The 23,151-nt window shown below is 37.8% G+C and overlaps 1 pseudogene; it reads left to right on the plus strand.

Annotated features, from left to right (window-relative positions):
• The first annotated feature begins 333 nt into the window (after window positions 1-333).
• Window positions 334-22,210, plus strand: LOC103242112 (zinc finger CCHC domain-containing protein 9 pseudogene; annotated as a pseudogene).
• The last annotated feature ends 941 nt before the right edge of the window (window positions 22,211-23,151 follow it).

The raw sequence follows: 23,151 nt of genomic DNA on the forward strand, positions 1-23,151 counted from the left end.
AACATTCAATTTGGAGATTGCTAAAGACAAAACAGACAGTGATTTAAGGCGCTGTATATGGCATGTTGACCCTATTAAATGTAACTTATGGATAACGATGAAATATTAACATTTTCTAAATGGTTGTGTGGCATTGATAATATATTTGAGCCTTGAATGGGTTACTAGCATGGCAGAAGAAAAAACTTTAAGATTAAAAAGACTAGGTCAGAGAGAAATCCATATTGGAGATTGTTTTACTATCCTAACGGAGAGATAATTGGTGGAAGTTAAGGTCCAATGAAAATACAATAAACTGAGTTAGCTACACTTGCTTTCTTATTGTATGATGAGATGAAGAGAAGGAAACAAGGTGTCTTACATTTGTTGACTAGTGGAAATAATGGAAAATCAGCAGGTAAGGGGTGATTAGAAGATAATGTTTATAGTTAGTTGAAAAAAAGTTGTTCCAGGTGAAGATTGGGAAAGGAAGTATTGCAGGACTTTTCCGTAATTCATCTAAAGGCAGAGTTCTTGTCCATCCCATGGCCCTGAAAATGTAAGCTTGCAGATGGTTTAAAGGGTGAGTAAAGCAGGGTTTTATTGGGTGAAAAGAAAAAAAGAACCAGGGTGCGGGGAGTAGGGGCGGAAACAGAGACTCTTACAACGACAGAGTCCCTCTGCTAGGGCGCTTCCTGCCAGGTAGTTGGAATCCCAGGTTCCATACAGGAAGAGGAGGGGCCAGGTTCAGGCTCCTCTCTACTGCAAACATCATGAACTTCCCAGAGCTCCACCTCAGTGGGCAGGCTAGTTGGGGTTTCTTCAGGGACCCCCCCTCCCACCTGGCTGTCTCATTCCCTCCTCTAAAGAGCTACATCCAACTGCCATTAGATTATGGATAAGGACAAAGACCGATCTTAACTGCTTCCTGCTGACAGGGTGCTGTTTAGGGAAACGGCAGTCCCCAGAGGCCTAGTTAAGGGTTCCTGACAAAAGGGGCCATTGTCAGAGGCTCCGGTTGCATGAGAGTTTGGAGTTTGATGGCCTGAAGGCAAGAACAGACAAACTGGGTTATTAGAAAACATGTATCAAAACAAAACAAGGGGAGGGGTAAACAGCTCAAAATTTCTGAGGTCTTTTACCCGTTTACACAGGGAGATGGAGGCCAATAGCTGACTGGTAAAAAAAAAAAAATTTACCCCATTGCTGGCATGTTGGGCTTTGGGGTTCCCATCTCCTGAGCTCAATATTAAGCCAACCAGTTTAAGGTTTAGGAAATTAACTCTCCAGTTTGGAGGATGCATCTGAGGGGATTGTCTCATAGTATGGAGACATAATTACCTATTAGGAATAGAGGACCAAGGAGGAGAAAGAAATAAAAAGAAAGCATTTTTTTTCAAAGGAGTCCCAAAGGTTCAGAATGCATTCTAAAGGGGTACAGACTGAAGATGAATGACTACCCTTCTAGAAAGAGGGGAGCAGGTATCCCTGGTTCCCTTCAGTTCTTAGGAGATACCTGGGGTATGCAAGGGAGACAAGGAAGAGTGTCCTCTTTCCCGTCTTCTGACCTTGCATCCCCGAGTTCTAGCGACCTTGGCAGGTGCTGCCATGAATGTTAAAGCGGCTTGCACCCATAAAGCAGAGGGTCTAGATAACAGGAATCATCTGCTCTCACCTAGGCCTCTTTTCCACCTACTGTCAGAAGCCTCGGAGTTCCCTAGACCTCATTTATGCCATGGATATTAACGTGGTCTTTATCCATGAAACAGGAAACTTGGGGTTGGCTTAATTGGTGGGAATCAGCCACCTCACTGTGCCTTTTAACCTATCGTCTTTGCTTCTGGATCCCTCAGATCCAGTTTTCCTTCCTGGGACTTTGACCTGAAGCTTGGAATTGAGTTTGGGACCAAAATGTGTCTCAAGAGGGGTTGCATGAACTCCTTATCATAAGCTGAATGGTAAGGTGAAACTGTGGAACTGAGTCCTCCTCCAACAAGGGAGAGGAAAGGATGTCTTGTGACACATCCAGATAACTCACTGTTATACTTGTGCTTGCTAGAATTTGGGTGCATGGTGCTTTGCTTTGGTTAACTCCCTTGGTCTTACTTTACCAAAAGGAAACTACTGAGTAATTGGTATCGTATTTATTCCCATCACCTGGAAAGATTTGCAGGATAATGGCTCAGAACTAGAATACTGGTCCATATTTCATCATTACCCATGCCTTTTGTTCTTTCTGAGCTACAGCCGGAGATTGCTGGTTGGTTCACAGGAACAATCAGGGTTAGTCTAAAATGTAGGCAAGAAACTTACAATGAGTTTAGAATTTAATGACAAATATATAAGTTTTGAAGCATGATTTGTTTCTCTCCAGACATCATGGTTGTTAGAAAACAAATTATGATAAGACTGAGTGGTTTTCAAGATAGACTTTAGTCTTATACTTGGCCTGATTATTTGCATAAAGTGCAGCAAGAGCAATTATTTCTACATAGGGCTTTTGGATTGGCTTTGATGGAAGTCTGTTCCACAAGGAATCTCAGATGAGACCGTTTAAAGCGCAGCCCAGTCATGGGTTTGCATTCTCAAATACCTGTGAGTTGGGTCATCCTCTCCCCTTAAAGTCCCAAGATAAACTTGGAGCCCCTGGGCCTGTTAGAAAGTAAAATTGTTTACTGACCACAGGTGAGGAACCCCTGTATAGGGACTGTGTAGGCAAGGGTATGAGGCCAATTTCTGCACTGGGCTTTTATTGGCTCTGCAAGAGGAGACTGACTCCTTAAAGCAAAGCATACCCTTCCAGTCAAAGCCTTGGTAAAATAACCATTTTCTTCAATTGTGTTCTGTCACAAAAGAAAAATGGATTCTTATTGCACTGATGCAAATATTGCCATAAATTAAGAATACTCACAGAAAGTTTCCAAATTCTAGAGGAACGAGGCAGAGAGAAACAAACATGCCCCAAATTTTGTCCACAAGAGTATACCTTACTTAATTATTAAAGGCCGTAAATAGTTCAAAATAAGTTTCATTGACTATGAAAAACAAAACAAGGATCAGCAATATTCCAAGCAAAAGTCAAAAAGATTTGCTCAGCTTCCTGAGTTCAATTTAGTTAAATCTTGTTTTGCTTGAGATTCGTGAACATTTCAGCTCTTTATGAGTCCTGTACATTTTCCTTTATTCCAATGTCACAATCTCCAAAGTTATCAGAAACCTAATTGTCTCAAACACGATCAGAAATTGTATCTGAGAGCACCTGTCAGGGTCTTTTTTTTTTTTTTTTTTTGAGACAAAGTCTCATTCTGTTGCCCAGGCTGGAGTGTACAGTGTTGTGATCTCGGCTCACTGCAACCTCTGCCTCCTGGGTTCAAGTGGTTCTCCTGCCTCATCCTCCTGAGTAGCTGGGATTACAGGTGCGCGCCACCACAGCAGGCTAATTTTTATATTTTTAGTAGAGATGAGATTTCACCAAGTTGGTCAGGCTGTTCTTGAACTCCTGACCTCGTGATCCAGCCACCTCGGCCTTCCAAAGTGCTGGGATTACAGGTGTGAGGCACTGCGCCTAGCCTAAGATATCAATGCTGCCAGCACCTTGGCCTCAATCTTTTAGCCTCCAGCACTATGAGCAAATAATTTGTTGTTTAAGTCACACAGTCTGTGGTCAGAGTCTTATAGCCTATTATAAATCATTTTTTGAAACGGATTAAAACCAAACAACAATTGTCTGTGAATAGCAAAATGTCCAGGGTAGTTACAGTTAGAAACACGATTGACAAATAAGTTTGGTTATCTCTGTGCTACTATAATTTAACATAACAACCTTAATTATGATTGATGGCAAATACTTAGACATTAGAATTTTAGAAATACTACACAGTTTAGGAACATATATTATCATTATTCACCAAGATATAACCTAAAGAAGATTGAGCATTGTTTTGGCAATACCACATATCTAAACATGGTCAAATAATACTGTTTACCTCTCTTCTCCGGACAGTTCAGGGACCCCCTGAAGTATTCAAAAAGCCACGTGTCAGGAAAGACAATTTTTTTGTTTGTTTGTTTGAGACAGAGTCTCACTCTGTGCCCCAGGCTGGAGTGCAGTGGCATGATCTGGGCTCTCTGCAAGGTTAGCCTCCAGGGTTCATGCCATTCTCCTGCCTCAACCTCCAGAGTTGCTGGGACTACAGGTGCCCGCCACCACGCCCAGCTAATTTTTTGTATTAGTAGAGACGGGGTTTCACTGTGTTAGCCAGGATGGTCTTTGTTTCCTGACCTCGTGATCCGTCTGCCTCGGTCTCCCAAAGTGCTGGGATTACAGGCATGAGCCACCGCACTGGGCCAGGAAAGACAATTTTGAAGCTGAAGTTTGATTTTGGAAAGGCTGTTAAATGTTATAAGTTTAAAACACTTGATACTATGAAATAGAATTCCAGATTACTGTAAATTATTTATTTTGCCAAAATGATGATTCAGAAATTTAAAAGAAGCAAAAACCTTTTATAACCCTTTATAAATTTTGCTAAAAAGCAGATTAGCACCTTAGGAAAACCTTGTTATGCTTTTATTTCAATGCTCAATTTACAGAAAAACTATAAATACCTTTTATTGAATTTAGTCAATATGCTTACACAGATACCCTCTTCTGGTAGATTCACTTTCACCATTCTTCCACCACTTCTTTGAACCTTCAGCTTTTTCCTATTTTAACTTAAAACAATCCTTTTAGTTTACATTTCCATGCCTCCTTATAACCTGTTACTTAAAAACACATTGTATTGTTTTTACACACCTTGCATATAAATGTATCTCTAGGAGTTTCAGTAACTCCCAGCAATTTTTAACTTTAAGGTAAAACTTGGTAAGTTGCTTTAATTGTGTGCTAATTGCAGCCAAGGTTTGCCTTCTTAGTTAAGAGTGGCTAGTTCCATCTGGAACTAGTCTTAGCAATTGTGAAGCCACCAAGTCAAATAGTTCTCAAAACTCAAAAAGCAGTTTGTAACCTTAAAACACTTAGCAAAGCTTGCATGTGATCTGCATTTTACTAATAGTTTTCAGGGCTGTTTTTATTTCTGAAAGATTAAAGTCACGGAACCAAAAGTTACCACAGATTTTATCTTCTCTTTAAAAAATATTAGATCCAAGTGCTTATCTTTCTTTAGGCCAAATTAATTAGAGCTCTTTTGACAGACATTACACACAGTACACACACAGACAGGCAGGAAAAAACAAAAACAAAAACAAAAACAAAAACAAAACCCAGTCGCTGGGTGGGGCGCTTTAAGAGACTAGGCTAGGTGAACAGGTGCAGTAGCTCATGCCTGTTAATCTCAGCTTTTTGGGAGGTCAAGGCGGGCAGATCACCTAAGGTCAGGAGTTCAAGACCAGCCTGGCCAACACGGTGAAACCCCGTCTCTATTAAAAATATAAAAATTAGCTGGGCATGGTGGCAGGCATCTGTAATCGCAGCTACTTGGGAGGCTGAGGCAGGAGAATCACTTGAACCCGGGAGGCGGAGGTTGCAGTGAGCCGAGATCATGCAACTGCACTACAACCTGAGCGACAGAGTGAAACTCAAGGAAAGAAAAAAAAAAAAGAAAAGAAAAGAAAAAAGAAATAGGGCTGAGAAAACAAACTTGCAGACATCTAAGCTGGGAGGGCTCATCCCCTCAGGCAGTATTGCTAAACTAAGCCTTGCCAAGCAGTTACCAGCCATGCCCTCAGGATGTAAAACAAGATGGAAGCTTGATTTCACAACAAAAACTTTGCAGAGAATACGGTTATAGTTGGCCTAGTAAAACATCTTCTACAAAAAAAAAAAAAAAAAAAACTTTAAAAGTTAGCTTGCTGACAGGGTAGAGAAGGGGACAGAGAAGAAACAGAAAAACCGTTTAAAAGTGCAACCTCTTATTCTTATGCAAGTGGTTCCTCCACCAGGGAGACAAGTTTAAGCTTAATTACTGTCTGATAGAGTTAAACCCCTTGGACAGGGAAGGGGAAGGCTGGGGCAGCCTACAGGGGCTGGGAACGAGCCAGCTGGCTGTGCAGGACCCTTAGGCCATGGGTCCCAGCCCCAGCAGGGAGCGGGGAGCAGAGGGAGCTGCTGGTTACCGGTGGGTCCCAAAAAAGGAAGGAAAAGGCCATGAAAAGGCCCGGGAGCTATGCGGGGTGGAGGCATGGCTTCCCCCACACTCAGAAGTCTGAAGATTAAAAGGTTGAGAAGCAACAGTGAGAAGCTTTGAGTTTCCCTTTCACTCAGGGCTTCTGGAGCCTCCAAGTTACAGAAAAATGTTGCATGACTTTTCCTTAGTTCATCTAAAGATGGGGTTCTTGTCCATCTCATGGCCATGAAAATTTAGACTTACAGACCAGTTTAAAGGATGAGTAAAGAAGGGTTTTATTGGGGGAAAAGAAAAAAAGAAAAAAAGAGGGAAACAGGTACTCTCTCAAGGCCAGAGTACCACCGCTAGAGCACTTCCGGCCAGAGGGTTAGAATCCCAGGTTCCACACAGGAAGAGGAGGGGCCAGGCTCAGGCTCACCCTGCTGCAAACATCCTGACCTTCCCTAGGCTCCATCTGAGCGGGCAGGCTGGTTGGAGTTACTCCACGGACCCTCTCGGACGGGCTGTCTCAGAAGGTAAAGCCAAATTTTAATTGTATGGAGTTTGGATACCTATGGGAAATCCTAGTAGAGTTGTCCAGTAGGAAGCTTTTCTGGGCTGGTAATATGAATCTCACAGTCATCAATACAAAATTTGTAGTGAAAACAGAGTGGGTGAAATCACCTACTATGCAATATAGCTATTTCAGTGGGAAAAGAAAGAACTGTGAGAAATAACATTTCATAGGTGTGAAGAGGAAGAGAAAAACATTAGTTAAACAGCCACTAAAGAAATATTTGTTGTTTTCACTGTAGGTAAGACCCTATGCTAGGCCCTGAGGTTATCTCTGTAAATATGAATCCCAGGCCAGAAACAGAAACAGGTGACACAGATAATTAATTGCAGCTGCGTTAACTGCTCTAAGGTAAAATTACAGGGTAGGTGATACTGCAAAGGGAATTCTAGTCTGGGAAGTTTCTTTTAAAGTAGTGGAATTAGAGAAATTGGTGGTGATTGATGTTAATCAGAAGAAGATACAGGACAAGTGAAGTTGCAGTCTAAGGAATTTAGACTTTATCCTATAGGCAATAAGGTGGTCATGGAGAAGAAAAATAGATATGAGCCAAAATTCATATCAAAATGATTAATTTATGAGAATTCAATGAGGAATCAGTGAAGTTATAAATCTCTAGCTGGGATTGAAGAAATAAGAAGATGGCTTAAGTAAATATACACACACACACACACACACACACACACATATATATATAAGGAACTTTGTATTTTCTGACCTATATCACACAAGCAGCCCACAATTACTATGCAATAAAGAGAATTTTCTGAAGAATCACAAAGTCATGATATCTACATTCAGACTGGTTTACCGTGGCTTGAAAAAATAGAAAACAAATGCCTTTGATAAGTTTCCTAAATAGCTAACTAATCCATTTTAGGAGGTTCTTTCATTCCTTAATATATAGTATGAATTGCGTTTAATGGAAGAACAATGAAACAGGAAATTCAAACTACTACAAAGTCCACCAAGAGAATGAACTTAGGTTATCATCTACTAAATAATTTATTAATTGATGTTACAATATCTCAGAGAAAAATTACAGTTGCAGTTTTCCAATGCAGTCAGATAAGAAGTATAATGAATAGAAGGAATGTAGGCTTTTATACTTGTGATTAGACCACTGAAGAGAAATTCAAGGAAAGTAGTGGATGCTGCAGTATGAATAAATAAAACCTCTGGAGACCAGATTACAGGTAACCATTTTGCTGTGAACACCAAGGCACACACGAGAAGTAAAGTAATACACACCTCTGCCATCTCAGGGGCCTGTCACCCAATGTTAGGTGACATCATGTGTATTATTAATCCAAGGCTTGGAAAGCTTTTTAAAGTGCTTTGGTATTTGTTTCAAAAAAATAGTATTAAAATTGGTAAGTAATTGACCATGATTTTAAATTTTTTTATAAAATGTTATTCATAAGCTGTCTGCTTATGCTGGCATTGCAAAACATAGCAGTATATATTTATTACACAATAATAAATTTACTTATATATTAATAAGTAACATTTTGAAAACATGGAAAGAGCTGGAACCTTCTGCTGGGTCATGATGACTGGGTTTATTTTGCTTGCAGTGCTGGTCAGAGAGAAACATGTCTATGCTAATCATTAAGCAATGAAAAAAAATAGAGTCATGAGCTGGTAACTTCACCTGGATCAACATAATAAATGTCAGAATTGGTTGGGGGACAGAGGAAAAGCAAAAAATAATAAGTTTTGGCTGGGCGCGGTGGCTCACACCTGTAATCCCAGCACTTTGGGAGGCCGAGGCGGGCGGATCACGAGGTCAGGAGATCAAGACCATCCTGGCTGACAAAGTGAAACCCCGTCCCTACTAAAAAAAAGTACAAAAAATTTGTCAGGCGTGGTAGTGAGGCCTATAGTCCCAGCTACTCAGGAGGCTGAGGCAGGAGAATGGTGTGAACCCGAGAGGCGGAGCTTGCAGTGAGCCAAGGTTTCACCACTGCACTCCAGCCTGGGCAACAGTGCAAGACTCCGTCTCAAAAAAAAAAAAAGAGAATAAGCTGTTTTTAGTCACACACAGAATCTTAAAATCACAGTCTTTCAATCTGTAAGTCTCATAATAAATGGTTTGGATTCTACATCAGTTTCTGGTTCTTTGATTGGATGATTACTAGCACAGTATCCAGGAGGAAGATTATCACCATTCATTACAAGCCTTCTGAGTATGTTACAATATTAGAATTTAGATAGGTTTTCTTTCTGGAGTTTAAAATCTAGAGTTTCTACATTTTAATTGATTACTTAGAATTTGGTAAGCACCTGTGCTATGTCTGTTTGTATCCAGTGAATCAAGTGTGTATAGTTTTTGCTTTTACCTTTACTTGGGTCCTAGAAACATAAGCACAAACATGTTTGCAGACAAATTGTTTTTATAGTTTCTTGTTTTATTTTATACCTGGAAACTTCTGTTCAGCTGTCCCATGGCTATGGAAAATATTGTACTTTAAAAATATTTACCTGTTGCCTTTAAGCCTATTGACAGATTCTATCTTTACACAGCCATACTTTTCTTGAATCAATCTACACCCTACTAAGTTTGCCCATTTGTCATTTTGAAACAGGAACAGCAGGGAGAGGGGTAGAATACCATCAAACCATTACATCTTTTCTAACTCCAACTATTCACTTTTTCCATTTTAAATATTTTTACTATTTTAGTAGCCATTCAGACACTAGATACAATATTTTAGCCTTTATTTTTGGGTTCCAAATTTCCATTAAAATTTTTGACTTCTTTTAAACTGCTTGACTCTAAAATTGTCGTGAGTATATACATGTGTGGACATAAATCCAAGTGTACTTCTTCCACACTTATATTCTCCATTCTTTTGCTGCTGCCCAACACACATTTTATAAAAGTTTTTTAGTGAATGTGTAGGAGAATAGTTTTTCTCTTCTAGTAGTTTCATGCTTTAAAACTCTCAGTTATATGTTCTTTATTCTTTATTAATTTTTCCACCGGCTTCTGAAAGATTCAAAATATCAAAGTTATAATGGTACTGACTTTAAAATCACATTATTCATTAATATAGTTTCCTTTTTGTTTTGAAAGAGACAGTTGTTTCTCAATATGTCATTTGTGTATCTACGTCATTGGTAATAATACTTATTCATTATAATATTAATAACATTGTTATAGTTAGCATTTATTGAATTCTCAGATCAGACCACTCTTAGGTTTATAAATTTGATTTTACATTCCTCAACTTTTCCGACTGTCCTCAATATTAAGAGTAAGCACTATGAGAAAAATAAAGAATGAGTCTGAAGATTCCACCTAAGGTAGGAAAATGAGGACCAGAGGTACATACTATTTTATTTCCCTTCTCCAATGCCTATTGTTGAGAAATAGAAACTCTGTTATACATTCTACTTACATAAAACCACCCTTTTATTAAATCTTGTTTAATAAATGTCTCTTAAAGAACTGAAAAAAATAGTTAATGAATCCATAACATAATTTTACACGTCCTTTCTTAGGTTCGTAAAAGAGAACATGCTCTACAAAGGTTAATCACACACACACACACACACACAAAATCTGGTCCTAAACTATTTCTGTGTCTTGGAAAACATGTCTCAGAGTTGCAGAATCCTTTCAGTCACCTGAAATAGAGACCTTGACAATGTAGCCCTGAACATCCATTATGAATGTAAGAGGAATAAATGTAAAAAGCAGAGTTTGTAATTCTTGCAATGTTGATGCCAAGTTCTCCTCTGTTCACAATATTTCTAATGACTATCTTAGTAAACAGAACTGACTTAATATGTGCTCTTGGGATTTCACCTCCTGCCCTCAATCATATTTCTGCCAAGTTGTATGTTTTTTAGTGTGAAGACTCTTAGAAAATGTCTAATATGATGCAGTTTACAGAGTTTTCAGTTCATTTTTTTCCCCCTCTAGATTGTGGCAGTCTTGAGAGATGGAAAAAGGAATTACATTATTCTAAAATATAAAGGGGTCTCATGTAAAGATTCAAGAAATGTTAAAGTAAAATGCATGCATCACTTAGTAAATACACCAGAATCACATTAATGCATTTAAAAGAAAACTTTTGCAAAACTTAGATTTTTGTTGCAGGCCTTCAGGCTCCTACTCTTTACTCATCTTTTCCCTGAAACCACTTTTTAAGAGTCAGGTTTCAAGAGGTAGAATTTCACTTTTAAACAATTTAATTAAATTAGGGGTTTGCAGACTATTAGCTGCCTACCAAAGACTACTGCTAGTAAATAAATTTATTGGAACACAGTCATGCCCATTTATGTAATATCTATGGTTGCTTTAATGCTATAACAACAGAGTTGAGTAGTTGCAACTGAGATTGTATGCTTCAAAAAGTCTAAAATAGGCCAGGCATGGTGGCTCATGCCTGTAATCCTAGCACTTTGGGAGGCTGAGGCAGGTGGATCACCTGAGGTCAGGAGTTGGAGACCAGCCTGGACAACACGGTGAAACTCCATCTCTACTGAAAATACAAAAATTAGCTGGGCGTGGTGGAGTGTGCCTGTAATCCCTACTACCTGGGAGACTGAGGCAGGAGAATCACTGAAACTCGGGAGGCACAGGCTGCAGTGAGCCAAGATTGCACCACTACACTCCAGCCTGGGCTACAGAGCAAAACTCTGTCTCAAAAAAAGAAAAAAAGTCTAAAATGTTTACTATTTGACTATAGAAAATTTGCCAACACTTTGTGTAGAAGATGGAAACTAATTAGTCTCTGCCAATTATAAGCAATTATTAACATAGTATTAAATGAATTGTAATAGTTGGACTTTGAAGTCCCATATCTGCATTCTTTAAGGATATCTTCCTTCAGCTGGGCACAGTGGCTCATGCCTGTAATCCCAACACGTCGGGAGGCCGAGGCGGGCAGGTCGCTAGATCAGGCAATCAAGACCATCCTGGCCAACATGGTGAAACCCCGTCTCTACTAAAAATACAAAAATGAGCTGGGTGTGGTGGTGCATGCCTGTAATCCCAGCTATGCGAGAGGCTGAGGCAGGATAATTGCTTGAACCCAGAAGATGGAGATTGCAGTGAGCCAAGTTTGTGCCATTGCACTCCAGCCTGGTGACAGAGCGAAACTCTGTCTCAAAGAAAGAAAGAATTTTAAAAAAAGGATACCTTCCTTCCACTAGCTACAGTCCTTGTTTATAATTGTAGACTAAAACAGCATGGTATTTATGAGTAAGTAAAATTTCACATTGGACACTACTCTGTGACTTAAAATACTGTCTTTGAGATTCCTTTAGCACTTCTTTGGTTGCAGAATTTATTACCTCCTTCAGTATTTTTAATTGTATCTGAGTGAATTAACAAGAATCTCATAAAAAGAAATATAGCCAATGAGCTTTTAGAAAGCTTCCTTTTTGTTTAAAAAAAAAAAAAATGAAGCTAATTTCTCTTAAATGTGAGTGTTCCCTAGAAACTTTCACACCATCCCATGCTGTACTTACATGCTGATTAGATGCTTCACTTGCATGTGATTTTCCTGAAGAAATATTTATTTTGCTGTGTTGATGATTCTTTTTCAACTAGAATTATTAGGGGAATATAGTCAGTCCCCAGAAATAAAAGATGACAGGTGTTCAGGCAACCATGACAAATTTAAATGGCATGATTACTTCTCTGTGGTAGATTATTTGTTTTATTGTCTGAAATAACACAATTACATTGCGGTCTACTTCCATCTATAGTTACATCAAAGAGAAGATAAAAGAATAAATTAAGGTTGTTTCAAGTACATTTTGGATAATAATTGCAGAGGACTTGAAAGTTGGCAGGCCAGTTGAAATGTGCCCCGAATTCACTAAAACTAATATCTAATATTTTGAGGATTTTGACTTGATATATATTTTAACTTTCCATCTATTTTCCTAGTGTTTTTGAACAAGCTCCAAATCTCCATTTAGAATAATAGCAATAAGGAATTTTTCTTTTGCCTTATAATCCAAGGGTATAGAGAAGAAAAGCTCCTACCCAGATCATTTCCCCCTAAAGATTCTATCCTTAGACTTTGCTTCCCACTTAAATGTCTAACTCATCCTTTCTCAGTTCTGACTCCATATTAGAAGCACCTTGTGATCAAAAAAACAGTGACATTCAAGCCCCATGCATACTTCAGCAATTTTGATTGAGTTTATCTGGGGTAAGGCCAAAACATCAATGTTTTTAAAGATCCCCTTGTAATTCTAGTGTACACTAGGGTTGAAAATTGCTGCTCTAAATGCCTTAGTGACTATATAGGTAGATCCTATGAAATGACAAACCCAGTGGACTATCAGTAGGAGCCAAGTATGAAGTTTTTGATGAAAGTTTGAATGAGCTTGAAATAGCAAAGCAATGGATGGAAATTTAGTTTCTCATATTGGATGTGAGCAATTAGAATTCACTTCCCAAGTTAGTCTAATACCACACAGGCATAACATTTGTCATGTGATTTCACACTTAACCAATACCTGCTTATAGCTTAATGAACATAAATGAATATGAATATAAACTGTGCAGAGGGTAGTAATCATTTGTCCACTATGTGCTTTTATCATAATAATGAATTTAAATGGTTATCATAATTCTTGAGGCTAGAAGTAATTAATACATTTCAGACTGTGAACATAGATGGGACCTAGGATATAAGAATAAGAAAAGTTATTATTTCTCATCAGTGGAAATCTTTAAGAATGAGGCAGTCATGTGCCTTTCCTAGAATAAGAAAGAAAGAAGATTCAGTGAAGACATGAGGTTGAATTTTGTCGATAACCATCAAGGGTTCCTCCTATCATGTGTGTCTTTTGGGGCACAGGGAAGATAAACAGTGTGGCACAGGGAAGTGCTTCACCTGTAGCTTTAGCTGGATGGTCTAATCTTGTGACGAGGCTCTTGGATATTTCTAGGGAACATACAGTGAGAGTAATGACCTAAGGGGATTATAGGCTAGGGGATGGAAATTAGAACTCTGCAAACCAGCTTGATTCTTTCCACAAATGTAATTAGATAAATTCCAAAATCTTGATATTTTGTCTTTTATCATGAAAAAATCCAGAAACGTGAAAGTCATTTATTCATTCCTTTATTCAATTCAATCTATAGCTGTTTTCTATAATATTTTTTCCCAACTATACTTCATTATCAATATTAAAATATCTAACATGCTTAATCCTATTATTAATCGTCTTTCCTTCATTTCTTTGTTCATTTCTTCTCTTTCCCTCTCTTTGTCCTTTTTTTTTTTATATTATCTCTTCTCAGTTTTTCTGTTTTTCAAATTACAAAATTAATACATCCTGTTGTAACAGGAAAACCAATACAATACCAAGATATGTAAAGACGACACTTATCATTACCCATCTGTCCCAGGTGATCAACATTAGAAGATTGGCATTTTTCTTTCTGCACGATTAGTTTACTTAAGCTGTTGCCACACTTTTTTTTTTTTTTCTATTTCCTACAGGGGCAAGAATATTTCCTAGAGCAGCAACTAAGTAAACAACTCTGTAGTGAAGTACTAAAATTCAGGCTCCTAGATTTAGAATGCTTGTTTGGATCTTTCCTCCACTATCCACTATAAAGGAAACAACTTAAGCTTGAAATGCTCCACTTTTTCTCATCTGTAATATGAAAATAACAGCCTAACTTCATCATAAAGAGGCTGTGAGGATTTATGTGTGGTAATGCATATGAAGTATTAAGATGTGATATGGCATCTAGACAACTACAAATAAAGGATGATTTTTATTACCAATCAACTTTTATGCTGATTATCTCATGCATTTTAGAAAAGAGAACATTTCCAAGTTGTTTTTCTCCAATCTGTGCAAGAAATATTTTCCAATGTGCTAAGCCTACAGCAAGAGCCCACAGGAGCTGAGTGGGACCAGAGCTGTTACAGATTTATTTCAGGGAATTGCTTGACTTAAAGTTGAATGTGAATGGGTAATTTAAAATCATTCTGTGTAGCAGGACGTTCAAACTAAAGATAGACATTGGTGCTGATGGCACTACATCATGACTTTTTCAGATATTTTATGTACAAGGGAGGGGTTGGGTGTGTGTGGGTGTGGTGACGTGACCTGCTCACCTGCATAAGGAAGCAGTCCAGGGAGAAAGCAGTGACCAGCCAAATTCCAAGTACTCAAGTTACTCTTTTTCTCAAGCCTTTTCTTGAGAAAAGCTTGTACATTACCTTTCGGAGAGATGGGCATCAATTGCTATGGCACTAAATACTCTGTTCTCTGTGGCTAGGTATATATCTTATACTCAGTGTTAAATATATAGTAAAGTCTCAATAAATATGAATGAAGAAATGGATGGATAAATGGATTAATGACTAATTGGATGTTTGAATAAAAGATGTGGTCCTCCCATTGCATTCCTCTTGTCTGCTGAGGAGACCAAGGAAGACCACACAAGGTTGTGCTTAAAACACATTTTTAACTGGCCGGGCGCAGTGGCTCACGCCTATAATCCCAGTACTTTGGGAGGCCGAGGCGGGCGGATCACGAGGTCAGGAGATTGAGACTAGCTGAGACCATCCTGGCTAACATGGTGAAACCCCGTCTCTATTAAAAATACAAAAACAAAATTATCCGGGCGTGGTGGCGGCACCTGTAGTCCCAGCTACTTGGGAGCCTGAGGCAGGAGAATGATGTGAAACCGGAAGGCGGAGCTTGCAGTGAGCCGAGACCACGCCACCGCACTCCAGCCAGGGTGACAGAGCGAGACTCAAACAAACAAACAAACAAAAAACCAAAAAAATCCATTTTTAGTGTCAATGACAATGTTTTTAAGACATTCTTAAAGTGTCTCTGAGTTTCTTCATCTTTAAATTGAAGCTCATATTTTCTCGGTGTTACGGAGCATGGATTACTTTGGACAATGTGTGTGTAATTTTTTTTTTTCATATTATACTTATTAAATGGATAATTATGAAAATAAAATAGAGTGTTAGGATGCACTAAAAGTTGGGCTTTATATGGGTCTGGCACAATGTGAAAGGTTACAAAATATTTGGTGAGTGAGTGAGTGAATGAATGAATGGGTGGGTGAAAACATCTTGATTAAATTATGGCCCAGCTTCTGCTAATTCACACAAAGTCCAGAGTTACTGGTGAAGGATGACTACACACTTATACGAGGTGTCATCACACAATAGCTGTGGACTAAATCTGTCCTCATAACCCTGGTTGGTTTGTTGGAATGGCTCCAGACAAAATTAATAGAAATTTGTTTTCTCTCTGGCTAAGTACCTACATTATAACCTCAATTTTGCCTCTTTATTCACAAAGGCTGAAATATTTAATATCTGCTCTGTACAGGGATTGTTTTCTAACTCTCTCTGTACTATAGGCTCCAAGATTGCTGGGCCAAGTCTGATATTATCTACTCAGTACCTCACTCTCTGCCTGATTTATTATGGTAATCACTCCCTCAATGACTATTTAATGAATGAATAAACAAATGCCAATGCCATATGCACTGATCTTCAATACAGAAAGTATTTGTTTCAGAGTTCACAAAAACAGACATTTGACATTTTACTAAGATAGAAAAAATTTAAAAATTATAACTACATTATTAAATGCAAATTGTTTAAAAAACATTTCAGAAGCATAGTGTGTATCATGATGAATTATTTTCTGGTTATCTGCAGAGGTAGAATGTACTTCTCCAGCTTATGCTTGAGATTCTAGCTGGTCTCCTTCCGTATGTGGATATTGCAGGAAAGATGATATTCACGGGCTGAAAAGCCTTCTTGTCGAGGATAGAGTTTACCTGGGAGTATTTGTCTTTTGGCTGGTCCTTTCTTTTGTTCTTAAAAAATTTCAGGTGGGGAGAACTGCATATCCAATTATGCTAACGAACCCACAGAGGAGTCTTTCAGCTTCACGCTGTGTAGTGCTCACAGTATGGACTTTCACTTAGTACAATTCTTTGGTCTATAAGAGCCGTGTGACTTAAAATTAAGTGCTTTCAAGATTCTCAGTATAAGTAGAACGGAGTCGATTTAAGTGCATGTGCCCTTTATGGCTATTTATAAACTCTATCAGCCTCCATTTTTATGTTTCTTTCTCCTTTTGTTTTTGTGGTTGAAAATTTCCTTTTGCTATTTTGTCTGATTTCCTGTAGTCGTTTAATATAAATCACTTCAAATCTCTTTTTTTTGAAGTAGGTAGGATAACCAGAATTTCTAAATATGATATAAACTATGTTTATAATCTTACTCCTGAGACATTTCTGAATTAAGTAATTTTTTCTTCCCTGAATCAATCAATACATACTTATTTCCCAGTCCCCGTCCACAATATTCATGGGATTCAGAGTAAGAATACTAACGGAAGGCCACAAACCATATTTTTAAGTAGCTAAAAGTTATAAATAAGCTAATATACTGTTAAATAAAATACATTCTGTCTCCCTGCATTGACAAATATCTGCCTTTATTCTGGCCTGGAAGGCAGGTATGAACTTAGCTTTCTTGAGCTCTCAGAATGGAGTGACTCAGGGAGGGTCATGCCAAACCCTTGCCACCCTTTCTTCTCCTTCTGTTCCATGCAACTTTTGCTGGAACCACCAAGACACAAAATCTCCCACCTCCACCACAATGCCCCTTGGCCATCCTCCAGGGCTTTGAATGTGCTATAATCTGTGTTAATTTGACCCAGAAATGTTTGGGCAAACCTCAAGCCCTAGCAGACTAGACTGTGGTATAACACATGGGTACAAGCGCTAGTGGGCATGTTCTTTTGATGCTGTGGTTTCACCCAGTTCGTGGCATAACCAGAAGAAAGCCAGGATGGACCCTCTAAATCCACAGGATTTTGGCACAGTCTTCTTTTATTCATGTAGAAGGGAAGTACTTTGTCACGTAATGGAAAGAACATTGACTTTGAAGTAAACGTAGCTTCGGATTTCAGCTCAGAGTTTTATTAAGACTGTGATCCTGGTGAAATTGCCCAAACTGTTTGGTTTCCTTATCTGCCTACTTTATTATAATTTCAGTGAGAGAGTAAACAAGATAATGGATGCAAGCATTGGCACAGTGTTTGATGTCCAGTAGATGTTTAAAAAAAAGTTGGTTCTTTTTGCTATTATACAACTAGTAAATATTTAGTAAATTATTGACTTTTTTTGGTTGATTTCATTTTATTGATTATACATCTTTACTCATACCCCTCTAATTCACAGGAGGTGGCTTTAGTCTTACTAAATCAAAAGGCTGTTTCAGTTTTTGTAATGATGTGAACTGAGGTTTTCTTCTGGAACCTCAGTTTTCATGACTGTTTATGTAAGTCCTGGCATTTGACTGGCTTCATCTGCTTGATTCTCACTTTTTGATAAACTGATACCTAGTTCAGATTGATATCTGGCTGCATTGGGACATGTTTGATCTTGGAATAAAAGCCCAATAATAAATCAATATTCCACGGAGTCTTTTGGGTTTGATCTAGGTGAAAAAGCTCTTTTATCATCAGGATTCTTTGATGTAAGTGACCCTCTGGTCTTTTGATGTGCCAAATGCCCAGAATGGGAGAGTCTCAACAAACTAGCAAGTCCAATTTTGGCTTTGTGGAGATGAAGAAGTAAATGACTTTTAGGTAACTGGGAACCACATACACATGTGAATCAAGACTGTTGTTTCTTTCTTCTTTTATATCCTCAAGTTGCTCTATCAGCATGTATCAGTCAGTAAACTACTGGTTTTAGATTTATTTCTTGTAAAGTAGTTGTTTTATTTTCCTGTACCTTATAACTCATTTTTATATATTATGGCTAATAAAATAACCCCCTTTTAGATTTTGCCAGTAGTTTTCACATTTATTAACAACAATGACAAAAAAAGTAATAAATATACATTATGGACTAGGGTGTATAAGGCATGGAGATATAACTGTGAAAAATATAGAGCTGTGCTCTAGTGGGAGTTGCTCATGTTTATATTAGGAAAACTACACAGGAAAGACTTCTGTCTCACACTTAGGGATACAAAAAACACTCTGAAGAAAATAATTCTTAAAGAATAATAGAAGGAGGGTGTGTGGAGAAAGAGAAAGTGGAGGGAGGAGGAATGAGAAAGTAGTAAATAAAAGGAGTTGGAAAATAGAGGAACAGAAAATGTTACAGGCAGAAGAAATATGTTTTGTAAATCCTTGATGTGATGGACACTGTATCAGCTCTCTATGGTTGAGTAACAAATTATGTTTATACTTAGAGGCTAGAAACAACAATAACAACAAAGACAGTTTTCGTGCATCAAGAATCCAGGCATGCACTGGCTGGGTCCTCTGGCTTCAGGGTCTCACAATGCTACAGTTAAGTTGGGCAGGGCTGCAGTCATTTGTGAGCTGGACGAGTAAGGAATTCACATTCAAGGTCATTAATATGGTTTTGACCAAGTTTCAGTCTCTCATCATTTGTTGGTCTAAGAGTCTCAGTTCCTCTCTAATTCATCTGGCTGTTGATCAGAAAAAATTACTTCCTTGCTACCTGTGCCTCTCCATAGAGCATCTCATAGTTTGGTAGCTGGCTTCCATTAGGGCAAGAGACGAGAGAGTAAGGCAAGCAAGAGGGAAGCTAGAGTCTTCTTGTAACCCAATTTCGGAAGTGACATCCCATCTTTGCCATATTCTCTTTGTTAGAAATGTGTCACTAAGTCAAACCCACACTCAAAAGAAGGGAATTATACAACATCATGAATACCATGAGGCAAAGATTTTTAGCAACTGTTTTAAAGGCTGCCTACTACAGGCGGTAGAGTATATTTAAGGAACTGAACATACTACTGTATGTTTGGAGCATAATAGTGATAAAGTGAAGGGAAATTAGACTGGATAGCTAAGCATTAGCCAGATTGCAAACGGATTTAGAAGTCATGTTAAGGGTTTGGTGATTCATTGTAAGAGCAAGAGTTTAAGCTGACAATGACATTATCATATCTGCAGTTTAGAAAGTTACTTTGGTATTAGTGTGGAGACTGGGATGTGCTGGGTTGTGTTTGAGGCTGCTGTGATAATCTAGCTGATAAAAGTTAGTGGCTGTTTAGAGCATTAGAGTAAGCATAGAAAGCAGTTGTTGAACTCAAGAGATGATCTGGTCACAAATTCAAAAGATACAGCAGAGTGTATATTAGGAGGCAAGGGAAAGGTGAATTAAGGATGAAACTGTTTCTTACTTGAGGAAATTATTGAAATGTAGTTTCATTCGTTGTGTTTGGGTGGTAGGTAAAGTCATTACTCTTATGAGATCTGTACAAATTTGAAGAACTGTGAGACATCAAACTGAAGATGGCCAGTAAACATTTGAAAACATGATCTGGAGCTCAGAAGAAAAAAATGGGTTACAGTTAGGGATATAAAGGTCACATGAGTCTTAGTTGGTACTTCGTTAGATTAGAGTGTATGAGATTCTAGAGAGAGGGATCAGCACCAGACAGAGGTATTCCAGTGTGGAACGTTTTGACAATAGCAAGTAAAAAGGTGGATTCATGTGGGGAGTAACAAGAGGGAGGCTGAAAAGGGGACAGGTTATGCAAAGCTTTGAAATCAGCAGTTAGACGTTTGGACCTTTTTCCTTAATGAAAATTGGAGACATCGTTTTGTTTGTTGGTATATGTTTTAAGAATGGGAACCACATAATTGCATGTATTATAGATAACCAGTTGGTATGTGATTTGTGTATGTTTGTGAGGTGTTATAGGAGTCTCTGTTCATGCTCATATAGGCCAAGTAAAGACTAGATCAACCATATATCCTCTTTTGATATTGCTAATGTCGGAATAAGCTCATTGGAACACTGGTTCTCTAATTATTGACTGTTTCATCAAAAAAGTTGTTATCTTCAGTATAGAAGCTGTCGCAATATTTTTAAGATATTGAATGAAAATGCGTTTGCTATCAACTCATTTTTCTGAAAAAAAAAAAAAAACAAAAAAAAAAACCCCCAAAAAACAAATACAGAATTCCTGTATACCCTTTATTCAGCTTTTCCAAATGATAACATTTCATATAAATGTAATGATCAAAACTAGGGAATTAACATTTATGTGGTTTTATTTTAAATTTTGTCAATTACTCATGTAATATTTGTTTTGGACCAGGATTCAATTTGGAATCCCAATTTTATTTGCAGATACAGTGATTAAATAGTATCATAATAATAATTACATTTTTTCTTTGAGTCATGAAGAGAAAATTTCCATTTTATTGTATATACTGATATTGTAATGTAATAAAACAGAGTATATTTGTTTTGGATGCAGTTTTGCTTTTCTTTAAGCAAATAAATTCTAGTAGTATACAATTGACTGAGCCTAACTAGAAGCCTTAGAAATATAACCAGTGCCCAGGGCTAATGCAAAGAAAACAGAGGAGAGGCAAGGATAATCCAAAAAGACCAACCACAAAATGTGCTTAGGGTTTTAGATTTAGTAGTATGAGAATGGTTAATACCTTGAATAAATGAACACAATACTTCTGGGAAAGCAAAGGTTTTGGCAAGGAAATTGGGAGTATTTCTGTTCAAGTTTTTGCTTCTCAAAATTGGTGAATTATATTTTAAAATGTATTGTTATTTATTGCTTTTTAACTTTTCATTTTGAAATTTTATACAAAAGTCACAAAAATATAACAAGAAATTCCTACCTCTAGTGTTGAATGCCATTGCTGCCGTAGGGGGTTAGGCTTCTCTGACTTGCTGACTGCTCTAGGGGGTTCAGGCATAACTGATAAGGTACCTCCATTGAAACTGTGACCAGGTGGGTACAAGTTACCACCACACATAACAGGAGACCCTTGCCTGCAACATCATGGGAGGATACGAAAAGTCCTTTGAGGGACAAAATCTGCCAAAGTACAAACAACTCGAAGCCAACAGGCTCTCCTTTGCAAATGATGCACCACACGCAAAACAGAAAAAGGAAAAAAGAGTACCTAAATGAAGATGTGAATGGACTCACGGAATACCTAAGGCAGAACTCACAGATGGTTCACGATGGGAAGATGATAGCAACAATCAGGCAGTAAGGGAATAAGTTGCAGTTGCTTTAAAGAAAGACAGTCTTATGGGAAGGAAAACAATGAGTGACAAGCAGCGAAGAGAAATACAGTGGTATGTTTCCATTGCAGAAAACCTGGTCATACAACTGCAGATTGCCCAGTTGCCCCAGAAAATCAAGAGATGGGCACTGGGTCTGGGTTCACAGAGAGCAAAATAATCAAGGCCAGGGCTAAAGTAGCCCCGGCTCTTGGTGAATTTCCTTTTGTGAAATGTTTGTTTGTGGGGAAATGAGACAACTGTCTAGATCTTGTCCTGATCATCCCAGAGGACTCTGTGTTGATGGTGGTGGTTGCAAACTTTGTTGCTCTGTGGAATATTTTAAGAAGGGTTGCCCTGAAAGTCAGAATTCAGATCTTTGGAATGGTCAAAGTTGATTGCTGATCAAAGGGAATGAGTGCAGACTCTGAAGAAATTGGATGACTTAAGTCACAGAAATCCAAAACAAATATACCTAAAATTGTTATTTTTTGATAATGAGTAAGTACTATTGCTACTTGCAACCTCGTTGTTACTTTGCAAACAGGACATACTTCACAAATTAGAGCTGGGCTCCCTTGGAGTCAAGCATTTATTGTAGGTGTCAGTATGATCGAGATGTGGTCAAAAACATCTTTGCGTATTCTGTCCATTGAGAAGTACTTCTATCACTGTTCAGAGAAAATCACTGAAGGAAATAGTAATATTAAAAAGAATTTTCTAAAGGAGCATATGTTTAACTGATACAACTTAGACACAACTAAGTGGTGATATAACTGATTGTAGCAATCATCTTTTTGAAAATGCAAAATTACACATAAATGTGAATCACCCCTGAGCAAAGATACTGCTTTGCATTTGGAAATGAATTTTTCTTTGTATTATTTTCTTGCTTCAAAGTATCAATTTATTATTATTATAGTATAAGTTGCACGAAATCTTTATTTAAAATATATTGAATGAAAATCCATTATCTGATTATTCTGGGGGAAAAAAAAAAAAACAGAACAAAGAGTTCCCAATTCTCGAATACTCTTTACCCAGCTTTTCCAAATGGTAACATTTTATATAAACACAATTATTGAATCTAGGAAATTAACATTTATTCAGTTCTATTTCAAATTTTGCTAATTATCCATGTTCATTTATTCTTTTGCTCTCTTTCTCCGTCTCTCTCTCTCCCCGCTCCCCACCCCAGCCCCCTTTCTCTTTCTTTCTTTTTTGAGACTACGATACAATTCTGAATTCCAGTTTCATTTAGTTTTCAGGTACTTTTAGGCACTTTTAATCTGGAAAAGATCTTCCATCTTCCTTTGTCTTTCACGACTTTTTTGTCTTTCACAATATTTTTGATTGGCTAAGAATTTGGTAAAATATTTTCAATTATTCTAGTAATTTTCTGGCAAAAAATACCAAGAATGATGTGTTCCCTTAAA

This window comes from Chlorocebus sabaeus, chromosome 1 (genome assembly GCF_047675955.1).
Source record: "Chlorocebus sabaeus isolate Y175 chromosome 1, mChlSab1.0.hap1, whole genome shotgun sequence".
NCBI lineage: Eukaryota > Metazoa > Chordata > Mammalia > Primates > Cercopithecidae > Chlorocebus > Chlorocebus sabaeus.